The sequence below is a fragment of the Pinus tabuliformis genome, chromosome 9, assembly GCF_031772625.1.
Source record: "Pinus tabuliformis cultivar Carrire ecotype Pingquan chromosome 9, CPIR1, whole genome shotgun sequence".
Lineage (NCBI taxonomy): Eukaryota > Viridiplantae > Streptophyta > Pinopsida > Pinales > Pinaceae > Pinus > Pinus tabuliformis.
The window spans coordinates 7,711,025-7,722,488 of NC_142307.1; the positions used below are offsets into that span (position 1 = coordinate 7,711,025).

Here is an 11,464-nt window from a genome sequence, read left to right on the forward strand (position 1 = left end):
GGTCCCACTAGAAGTAAGAGAAATGCTTTGAGCCTTTTTGACTTAAAAACTATAGGTATTAATATTTTTATTATGGAAGGGAAGTTAGTGAGTGTCATGGGGGTTAAAATGAATGAGGGGATGTTAAGTAAACCAAATTGTGAACCATTGCTTTTGTTTTGTTTACCACTTATGCATATTTAAATGATGCATTTGGAACAATGACATAAGTGCTTTTTGTATCAATTACATGATATTTCTGCAACCTTTCTACTACTTACCCACTTACTCATCCTACCATTTTTTCTTCACTTTATTTGGGTGCATTTAGGCTAGCAAACCCTTATCAATCTTTTTCTTTTCTTTACAAAATAAACTATCTAATTCTAACCTTATATCATCCAAGGGCTCAGATTAAACTGATGAGCTCCTTTTATTCACTCTACCTATCTAATGATCTGCCAAGATTACACTGTTTGGTCAGATTTATTCACTACCTATAAACATAAAATTCAAAGTATGAAATAGCCAAGTTTAAACATTTTGACTATCATGGATTGTGGCATAAGTAACAAGTTGCACACAATCAATTTTTTTTTTTTTGGCTGTGGTTCATGAACACCTTGGTCAACGGGTGGTCGCTATGTCCACGGAAAAATCTAGGTTGATCGATCCCGAAGGGAATCTAGCCCCACGGCCCACTAGCAAGGCCTAACCCCAAGGGCTTCGGGCAGAATGGACCCTGTGACGTCCTATCAGCAAGGCACTGATTTTGACCAACTGAACTAACCCTTGGGGCTGCTACACACAATCATTTATTAGGCATTCTTTTCATATTAACCTCCATAATTTTTATTAAAATATATATATATATATATATATTTCTTATAATGCATAAAACATATCACTTAAAATAGTCTCAAATAAAGCCCAAATGTAATTCATAAGAATTAAAATTTAAATTAATTATTATAAATCCTAATACCAATTTCAAATTTCAAATTGATCGGGTTTTTTCTATTTTAAATATAGATAGAGAAAATGTCTTTACCATTTTTAAAGACTTTAAAAATGAAGAAGCATATTAACATATGGTAAATTCAATTATTTGCGTGCATATGCTAAGCAGAGAGATAAGATAAATAATATTGTGGAATACCAATTTTATATGTATTTTTAATATATTCTCGACGATGGAAAAAAATATTTAAGAGAAATACTTGAAAGCTAAGTAATGTTCGAGGCAGTCTCATGTTTGAGGTGGCCATGGTAGGACATGTCTTAAATTTTCTTAGTGGGGAAAGCTAAAAAATGTTCGAGGCAGTCTGGCCATGGTAGGACATGTCTTAAATTTTCTTATTTAAAAGAAATCCGAATCACGTAGTGGGTAGGTTGTTTGATTAAATAATAGTTATATTTTTTAAAACAACCTTTAAATAATGCAATCTTATGGATATATATAGAGTGGCTTACCTAATTCTTATATCTATCGTAATAAGATCAACTTATTTAATATAAAAAACTACATACAAATGCCATGTGGGCCTCATGAGTGCAATTCAAGCATAGGGGGTTGGTGGTAAGCTGTCTTTTTATTTAACGAAGTTCCCATTATACCAAATTTTATTATAGCCAAGGTCCCACTATGCCAACAATTTTAATTCAAGGACAATTAAATTCAATGTTTGGTTTAGTTATTTGACTTTATTAAGTTTTCTTTGTTTGCCCATATGCTTGGAAAGTAGATTCGTTGGCCTTCACGTTTAACGTGCAATTCATTGCTGAGCGTTTAGTATCTCCCTATTCGTTAGGTAACCTCCATGAAACAAGTCAATGGACCCCATCGCAATCGAAAAGAACATGTCAGAATAAAATCAATGACAATTATTATTAGGGAGCCCCACCACATAAGTAAATGGGCCCCATCCAAAACAAAGTGTGAAATGAAAACAATGGAGCCCACCAAATCAAGAATTTGTGAAATTGGAATTTCAATTGGCCTGCCTTTGCACATAAGCAATGATAATGAGACAATCTCACATGCAAGATTTGTACAGCATTTGGAAAATCGAGTCTCAATTTGGGACCCGGCCAACTTTCAATTTCCGGGCCCAGCCATGTTGTATGGGTGTCTAGAATCACTGCCCACGGGGGCAATATACACGTAGAAATTACATAAATAATGAACGAATGTTGACTTTGTTACAGACAACGCCGTGGCTAACCGGTGAGAGCGACCTTTTCCACCTCTATCTTTCCACACGTTATATCTTTTTGCAAGCTAAGATCACTTGACAATTTCCTGCACAACTGTGTACATAAAATAAAAGATAACATATCCATCGCTCACAATCTGTATCTAATTTTATTTGTTTACAAGACGAAAAATAATTAGTAACAGATAATATTCAATACCTCCATGAACTGTTCTGTGTCGCCGGCGGTTTTCCTGAGCTCTACCACATGTAAACACGGGCTCACTTCGAACAACTAAAACCAAAGACATAAAGAAAACAACACATCAATTTTATTTAATTAATTATTCATCTGCTTTACCGGCTTGCTATTCAAGACCTCACTCACCTCCGTTGCAACAGAAAGATATCCGTTCCCCTTTGACTTCGGATCGATACGCAGTAAATTTAGCTGAAACAATGGCGACAAATGTGTTCAGTTGTGAGTTATATATAAATAGGTTGTTTGGGCAGTTTATGGAAATTCACATTTCACATATATATATAACTAAAATAATACAAATTATATGTGGATTGATTACAAACCTTGCTATTTTTTCTCTCAACTTGAAACCTCATGGCTTTGGCTGTTTCTTCAATTTTCTGCATGATATCTTTGGCTGCATACATGGACGTGAATATTGTTTTCCTTTCCCGGGCGTCCTGTGACGTCATTTCACATTCATCTTCAGTTATGGAATTTCCGTTCAAAGCATCATAAAGACCGTTAGTTGTTATCGAGGGCACGTACACTTTGATCGTGCCACATAGATTATGTTGTTCACTCTAATTATTTTATATTTTATTTCATTTTTAAAAATTGGTAATATAATTTTTTTATAAAATTATAGTAGTTAGGATTAAAAGTGATTTTTGAAATATATAAATAAATTTAGTATATAAATTTTTAAAATATTTAATTAATGTAAATTTAATAACTCAAATTTACACAATTTCAATATATTTTTGGAAATTTCAAACAAAATATTAAAAAAATATATAATAAATAAAATATTAAAAGAAAAACAATCTAACAAAATAAAATATAGGAAAATTGGATATTTGCCTAATCACATTTACTAAGGCACTTTAACTTTGCAGGAAAAGCAGTAGGTTAACTTAGATGAAATAGACTTTTTCAAAAAATCTGGTTATATAATTTTAAGCAATAATGTGATTTTTTGTTATTTAAAATACATTTTTATCTTAACTTCATTTTTACATATTAAACCGCTTCAATTCAATTTTTTAAAAAGATTTAATGAATTTTAATTAAAATTAACGGAAAAAATATCTTATAAAAAACCTATTGTGAATTTACCCTATTCCTATATACATATTGTTCAAAGAAATTCAGCATAATCACGATCGTTAAAGTGACAGGTTATTTGAACAAAACTTTCCATATCTGCAGAGTTTCGTGATAGTTCAAAATCCAGAAGTACGCTTACACTTTGGATACTACATATATGACCATTAATACTATATGTATCATTAAAACTTTGCTACTGGTATTATTGTTGTTTGTACGAACTTTAATGAGAATATTCCTGCAACCCAATGACACGTTCGATGAATTGACTGTATAGTTTAACTGACCAGCAGCTAATGGTCGTTTACAAAGACTGAAAAGCCACGACACAGACCATACCTCTTCTTCAAAGAAGCCAGACAGATCAAGGCTCCCTGACATTGATATTAACTGAAAAGCGTTCATCAGAACTGGCCCCGTTTCCTCCCTGTACATATGGTCCTGTAATTTACAGGATAATTATAGGGTCAGGCTTCACAGTGATCGCAAATAACCCCACAGTGACAAAAACCAGAAGGCATCACAAAGGGAAAACGCAGTCAGGTCGAGTTTGAAGAAACTCGCGACAATACACATGGAACCCAAAACAATCATCTCGGTAGACCCGGACACACCAACTTGAATATGTGAGAAAGATTTATGAATAGAAGTTTATTTTATGTGTATTTTGTGTGTTTTCTCTTCTTTCTTCATAAAAATTTGCGGATTTATGAAATGCAGCTTTGCTATTATTTAATTAATACCTCTGAATTTGTAAAAGCCGCATCCACATCATCCAAGCAAGTGTTCTCCTCCACAAACTTAGCTCGAGAATAGCCTTGCTTAAACCACTCATCTTCCACTATTTCTGCTATACTTATGCGCTGTATATCAATCAACAGAAAATTATATCAATAATAACCCTCTGGATTTAATCCACCAATCTCCACCGTCTGGTTTCTACTTACCGTTTCGGATTGGGATCGAGTATCCTTCTGATCAATTTTCGAGCCCCAGCAGAGAGCCATTTTGGAAACTTGAAGTCGCTTTTGAAGATCTGCAAGGGCCATTATATTAGGGATCAAATGACCCACTATTCAAAAATTTTAAACCAGGAATTCTGATTTTGTGTTTGGTAATTACCTTATAATACAACACAGCAAGATTTGTAAGATTTTTGAGATACGCAGATCTAGATCTGCAAAACAATAAACAAGCTTGCAAGAGAAGGAAGGAAGCGAGCAAGAATTGATAAAAGAATAAAAATTGATTCTACAATATTAGTTTTAGAATAAATACATAAAAACAACTAAGTTAAGCTTAGTTGTACATGCAATAACTAAAGCTAACTAAAGCTAAGTGTGCTTTATCTTATGTTAATGTGTACATGTGCCACATGCAAGCAATAAGTTAACTGGAGTTAATCTAGGTGCATGTACACCAACAAAGCTAGTCTAAGTGCATGTACACCAACACCCCCCCTTAACATAACTTAGGTGAGTGTGATGCAAAATGAATGAGTCCCGGCAACACGGCCATTTTAGTTACCCATATAAAATGCATAAAAAGGAGGAAAGAGGGAAAACCCAGTGGGAAGAAAACCCCCCCTCAAAATATAATGCAAAAGTAGAGAAAAGACAACTGCTAGGCAGTCGTGTCCTTCACCCCGAGACGATCTCGCAGGAATCAAAACTTTTGCTCAGTGAAAGTCTTGGTGAAGATGTCAGCAATCTGCTCGGAACTAGGACAGTACTGAAGATCGATGATCCCATCATGAATGAGTTCTCTAATGAAGTGCATGTGGATCTCGATGTGTTTGGTACGCTGCCGTTGCATTAGATCTCTGCAAAACTTTAGCGTACTTTGATTATCGCATCAGATGACAGTTGGATGATGGACACTAATCCCAAGCTTAGATAGGAAATGTTGTAGCCAAATTGCCTGAATAGTGGCATTGACTGCTCCTCTATACTCGACCTCTGCCGATGATAAAGTAATGGCAGCCTGCTTCTTACTTGACCAACAAATTGGGCCGGATCCCAAACTAAGTACATAACCGGAAGTAGACTTGCGATCAATGGTGTCGCCAGCCCAGTCTGAATCTGTGAACTCGATGAGATTCAAAGAACAATTGGCTGCATAATGAATCCCATAGGTGATTGTCCCCTGGACATATCGAAGGATGCGCTTTGCAGCATTCCAGTGTAACTCATGTGGCTCCTGCATGTATCTGGAAACTGCTCCGACAGCATAGGAGAGATCAGGACGGGAGTGAGTGAGATAAAGAAGACTTCCCACAAGCTGGCGATACAATGTGCAATCAACCAATGGTGTGTCTTTGCCATTCTCAAGCTTTATCCCTGATAAGAAAGGTGTGGCTGCTGGCTTGCAGTCACTCATGTGAAATCGTGCCAAAAGATCTCTGGCATATTTTGGTTGAGAAATGGTAATGCCAGAATCATGCTGATGGATCTCTAGTCCAAGGAAGAAATTTAGCAAGCCCATGTCTGTCATAGAAAACTGCTTATGCAATGCAGTTTTGATGTTAGTAATGACAGAAGCTGAACTACCCATTATCAAAAGATCATCTACGTAGAGTACTATGATCAACAAGAAGTCAATTTTCTTCAAAAAATAAACATTGGAATCAGATTTGCAGCGTACAAAATTTTGAGATAACAAATAAGAATCCATCTTTGCATACCATGCTCTAGGTGCCTGCTTGAGGCCATAGAGAGACTTCTTTAGTTTGCATACCAGAGATGAATTCTGCATGTATCTCGGTGGTTGCTCCATGTAGATTTCCTCCTCGAGATCACCATGAAGAAAGGCATTCTTCACATCCATATGATGCACCTCCCATCCTCTTGCTGCTGCAATGGAGAGAGCTAGCCGAATGGAATCCATTTTTGCCACTGGAGCAAAAGTCTCATCATAGTCAACACCATGTACTTGCTGAAAACCTTTTGCTACCAATCGTGCCTTATATCGACTAACTTGGCCATTTGATTCTTTCTTGGTCCGGTAAACCCACTTGCATCTCACAAGTTTGCGATTTGAAGGTAGTGGAACCAAATCCCAAGTCTGGTTCTCAATGAGAGAGTTATATTCCTCATCCATGGCGGCTTCCCATTCAGGATGCCCATTTGCTTCTGCATAAGTTTGTGGATCATATCCATGCATCATATAAGCATGCATGGGCATGGATGGCTCCATAGCTAAGAGTTCTTGCGGATCTTCCTCAAACAGAGGGATAGAGGCAGGATCATCAAGGATATCACTCATGCTGCGCCATTTTTGTGTTGAAGGTGGTCGAGAATCTTCCGAACTACATGCAGAAGTATGATCTCGATGTTCAACAACTGGTGGTCTAACAGGGGTCACAGGAAAAGACTCATCTTCATCAGAATGCTGGTCTGAAGTTTCATCTGCATACTCATCAATGAGTGGTGATGAAAATTTGGTAACAAGTTCATCTACTGGTGCATGCGAAATATCTTCGTCAAACTTTACACTCCTTTCAATAAAGAGCTCTTCAGTGTGGATATCAAGCAATTTATACCCTTTGACTTCATCAGAATATCCAACAAACATGCATGCTTTGCTTTGAGGCTCCAAAGCCTTTCTCTTCTCTGGAGGAATGCGGGCCCATGCTCGAGATCCAAAAATGCGGAAATGACTAACTTCAGGTTGTATGCCAGTCCAAGCCTCAAAAGGTGTTTTTCCAGTAACAGATTTATGAGGAGATCTGTTCTGTATGTATGAGGCACAATTAATAGCTTCGGCCCACAATTTCGACGGAAGAGATCTTGCATGCAACATGCAATTAGCCATCTCTTTCAAAGATCGATTTTTCCTTTCAGCCACGCCATTTTGCTGTGGAGTGTAAGGAACTGTATGCTGCAACTGTATGCCTGCTTCATCACAAAGATTCTTGGTATCTTTGTTGACATATTCCGTCCCATTATCTGTGCGGAGTATTTTGATGCGTTTTCCAGACTGATTTTCCGCATGCGATTTGAAAATATTTAGATGTTGAAAAACTTCAGACTTGAGTTTCAAGAAGTAAACCCAAGTGAATCTCGTGTAATCATCTATAAATGACAACACATATCTTGCTTTGCTCATTGAAAGCACCGGAAATGGACCCATGAGATCACTGTGTACAAGTTCCAAAGGTGAAGAGGCTCTCCATGCATGCCCCTTCTCGAATTTTTCTTGTGGATGCTTTCCAAGAGCACAACCATTACAAACACCATCTGAAAATTCAATGGTTGGCAATCCTTTGACCATCCCTTGCTTACTAAACTGTTGCATATATCTGAAATTCAAGTGCCCAAATCTCTCGTGCCAAATCCTACTTTCTTCATTTGCATGCGTAAGTAGCAAAATAGAATCTGATTGAGGAACAAAATCAAAAAATGTATACAGACGAGATTGATCATTTACCTTGCCAGATGCAATATTCAAATTGGTTTGCATGTCATAAATGCTCACGGAATCTGGGGTAAATTCCACTTTCCTTCCGCTACCTGTGTGTGTCATCTGATACACTGAGAGAAGATTCACAGAAAGCCTTGGAATATGCAAGACATTTTCAAAACTTCCATCTTCGAATTGCACTCTTCCTTGTCCAGTTGCTGCAACTGCAGAATTATCCCCCATGAGAATGGGAGGACCTGAGTATGCATGTAGAGAAGAAAAGGATTCCTTTGAAGAAGCCATATGATGTGAAGCTCCTGAATCGATGATCCATTCTTGTGGTGCAAAATGAAGAGCAATCGAAGCATGCCCGTTACCTCTTGGATCTGGTGCTTTTTCTCCAGACTTCTTCTTAGCATTCTCAGGAATGTGGTCTCCAAGATTGTGTCGCTGGAGTGTCTGCGCCATAAGATCTATAGTCTTCTTCATGCATGCAGATTCAGGATGAAAACCACGGTGGCAATAATTGCACATTGATTGCCCTTTCGTTCCTTTCCTTTCCTTTGAGCCAGATGATCCATCAGGGGGTTTGAGATGTCATCCCTTTCTTGGATCAGGATCCTTCTTCCCTTTTCCTTTCTGATGGTCTTTGGAATTTGCCTTTCCTTTTGCATGCACAGTAAGTGCATGCGCTTTGGAATTTTTAAGTGTGCCCATTTTGATGAGCTTATCTTGCTCATGCATCAAAGACTGAATAAAAGGATCCAGTGAGGGCATCTTCCAAGTTGCACCAGTTGCAGATCTGACTGTGTGGAATGTAGAGACGAATACTGCATACTCTGGACCAAGTTTTGATAAAATGGAAAGAATCAACTGATTTTCTTGCTTGGATTTGTCGATCCCGCATCCTTTCAGCTGAACCAACAAGGCTTTATACATTGTGAAAAAATCTTGAATGTTCTCAAAGTTTCTCGGATCTAATGAGTTTAACTCATTTTCGAGAATGTGACCTTGCATTTCATCCTGTTTTCCAAATAATCCTTCCAAAATTTTCCATACTTCATTTGTAGTTGAACATGATTCAACATGAAATAGCAGTTCCGGAGAAATAGATAAACATAGGATGCCGAAGGCCTTGTCCATGCGATTGAAATATATTGTTTTCTCCATTGCCGATGTTGGTTCAACTTCCGTTTCCATGGTTATTCGAAATAAGCCTCTACTTCTGAGATGAAGTTGAATCTTTGGCTTCCATTCGAAATAATTATATGGAGTGAGAATTTCCGATTGTGGAAACTCCAATTTAGACTCCATTCTTTGTTGTTGCTTCAATCTTTTGAACCTGCAAATAAAATTTCTTGTGCACTGATTACAAATCCCTGTGCTCTGATACCATGTAATATTTTTGAGATACACAAATCTAGATCTGCAAAACAATAAACAAGCTTGCAAGAGAAGGAAGGAAGCGAGCAAGAATTGAGAAAAGAATAAAAATTGATTCTACAATATTAGTTTTAGAATAAATACATAAAAGCAACTAAGTTAAGCTTAGTTGTACATGCAATAACTAAAGCTAACTAAAGCTAAGTGTGCTTTATCTTATGTTAATGTGTACATGTGCCACATGCAAGCAATAAGTTAACTGGAGCTAATATAGGTGCATGTACACCAACACAGCTAGTCTAAGTGCATGTACACCAACAAGATTGTTGTCGTCGAATGGCAACCAGCCTGTCAAAAGAACAAAGAGAATGACACCGCTAGACCAAACATCGGCAGGAGCACCATCGTATCCTTTGCCAAAAATGACCTGCACAACCCAAATCCAAGTATGAACAATTGCAACCCTGATTAATCCAAGTATGAACAATTGCAACCCTGATTAAATCAGGATTTAAGGTACAAACTATGGATAAAATATGACCTCGGGTGCCACATAATTGGGGCTTCCACAAGTCGTATGGAGCAAACTGTCTTCCTAAAAGGCCACAATCACACAATATAATAAGAGACCCTTAGCAAGATTTATTGTGTCAATTCAATTTTCCAATGGTCCACCTGTGTTAGGTATGGGTTCAATTTTCCAAGGGTTTATTAAAGTTAAGTTCAGATATGGAGATTTTCAGGCAAATACGCCCAGGATAACTACCTGTAAAAAATGATTTAGATTTATTTCAAATATTTATTTGCAAGTTAAAGACACACCCTAAATTGCTGAGGCAGCTCGCTGAGGCCAAAATCAGATATCTTCACATTTCCATTTGCATCGAGAAGAACGTTCTCAGGCTGATCATTGAGTTTCAACCAATAATGTTTATGTCAAATATAACCGGCCGGTAGAACTAATAATCTTCAGACTGCAATAAGATTGTGTTTGATTGCATTTATATACCTTCAAATCTCTGTGGTAGACACCCCTGCTGTGACAATATGCTACGGCTTCAATAAGCTGCTGAAAATACTTTCTCGCGTCACTTTCTTTCAGCTTGCCATTGCGCGACTGTGTACATATAAAAAAGGGGGTTTATGTTTTAACATGACTCAGAAAACAAAAATTGCAAGCACATGCGATCGATGTGGCAGCCTGACACTTACGACTTTATCGAACAATTCACCCCCTGTCACAAATTCAAGAACAATGTATATCTTCTTCTTACTCGCCAATACATGTCTAAGCGCCAAAACCAGTAGTTAAAGAAGTGAGTTGCTTCCAAAATGCGCCATTATATATACAATCTGAAGGAGCATACCATACCTCGTATAATCTCACGACATTTGGATGCTTGATGAGCTTCAAAGTGCAGATTTCGCGCTTGAACTGCAGACAAAAATAACCTACAAATTGGAAGGTATCCGGTATGCAAAATACAGAGTGACATATTTTGGTGTAAAATGGGGAGATTATATCCTCTCAGAAGAAGGAGGCGATTGAGAAAGATGTATTTACATGATCGACGATCTTGCGGTGGAAAATCTTTTCCTTGTCCAAAATTTTGACGGCGTAGCTCTGCCCTGTTTCGACGTTAACTGCCCTCTTCACTTTAGCGAAATTTCCTTCTCCCAGAGTCTGTCCTAGCTCATATTTCCCGATCCTGTTCTTATTCAGGGTCATTCCCTCCGCTGTACCTTTTACCATAAATGACCCGATTCCAGACCCGATTATTTATTTCCTGATAACCTGTCGAGGCTAAAGCCTAAGTCCTTTACAATCCCTATTCTTGCCTCAGATCTCCAACGCTTCGGCAATCAAAGCTCAGATGTGTCGTGTTCGAATCTTGTTTAGAAAAAACAATCCGATTTTCAAGGCTGTAACTTGGAACCTCTAGATCATTTACAATATTTCGGATATTGTGGGGCTCTTAAATGCGTTTGATATTTTTTCTGTCAGAGAAGCAAAGATGATCCAGTGTGGCACGTTTCAATTTCTTTGCTTTCGTGATGGATAAATAGATCAACCTCAGCAGACGATTGAACTGTTTACCGCTCCCACGACTTTCCTCTTCGCTGAGGCAGTGTATGAATTTAAAGTTCCTAAAGG

The 11,464-nt window shown here is 37.6% G+C and overlaps 1 pseudogene across 1 annotated transcript; it reads right to left on the reverse strand.

Annotated features, from left to right (window-relative positions):
• Nucleotides 1–1,934: 1,934 nt before the first annotated feature.
• Nucleotides 1,935–11,038, reverse strand: LOC149146852 (CBL-interacting serine/threonine-protein kinase 26-like; annotated as a pseudogene). Its single transcript, XR_016263174.1, has 15 exons — nt 10,874–11,038; nt 10,677–10,744; nt 10,522–10,597; nt 10,319–10,426; nt 10,132–10,212; nt 9,851–9,904; nt 9,636–9,736; nt 4,648–4,672; nt 4,469–4,561; nt 4,269–4,388; nt 3,865–3,966; nt 2,760–2,876; nt 2,563–2,625; nt 2,395–2,469; nt 1,935–2,289 (listed from the first exon to the last, which is right to left on the reverse strand). The product of XR_016263174.1 is annotated as a CBL-interacting serine/threonine-protein kinase 26-like (transcript).
• Between the last annotated feature and the right edge of the window lie 426 nt (nt 11,039–11,464).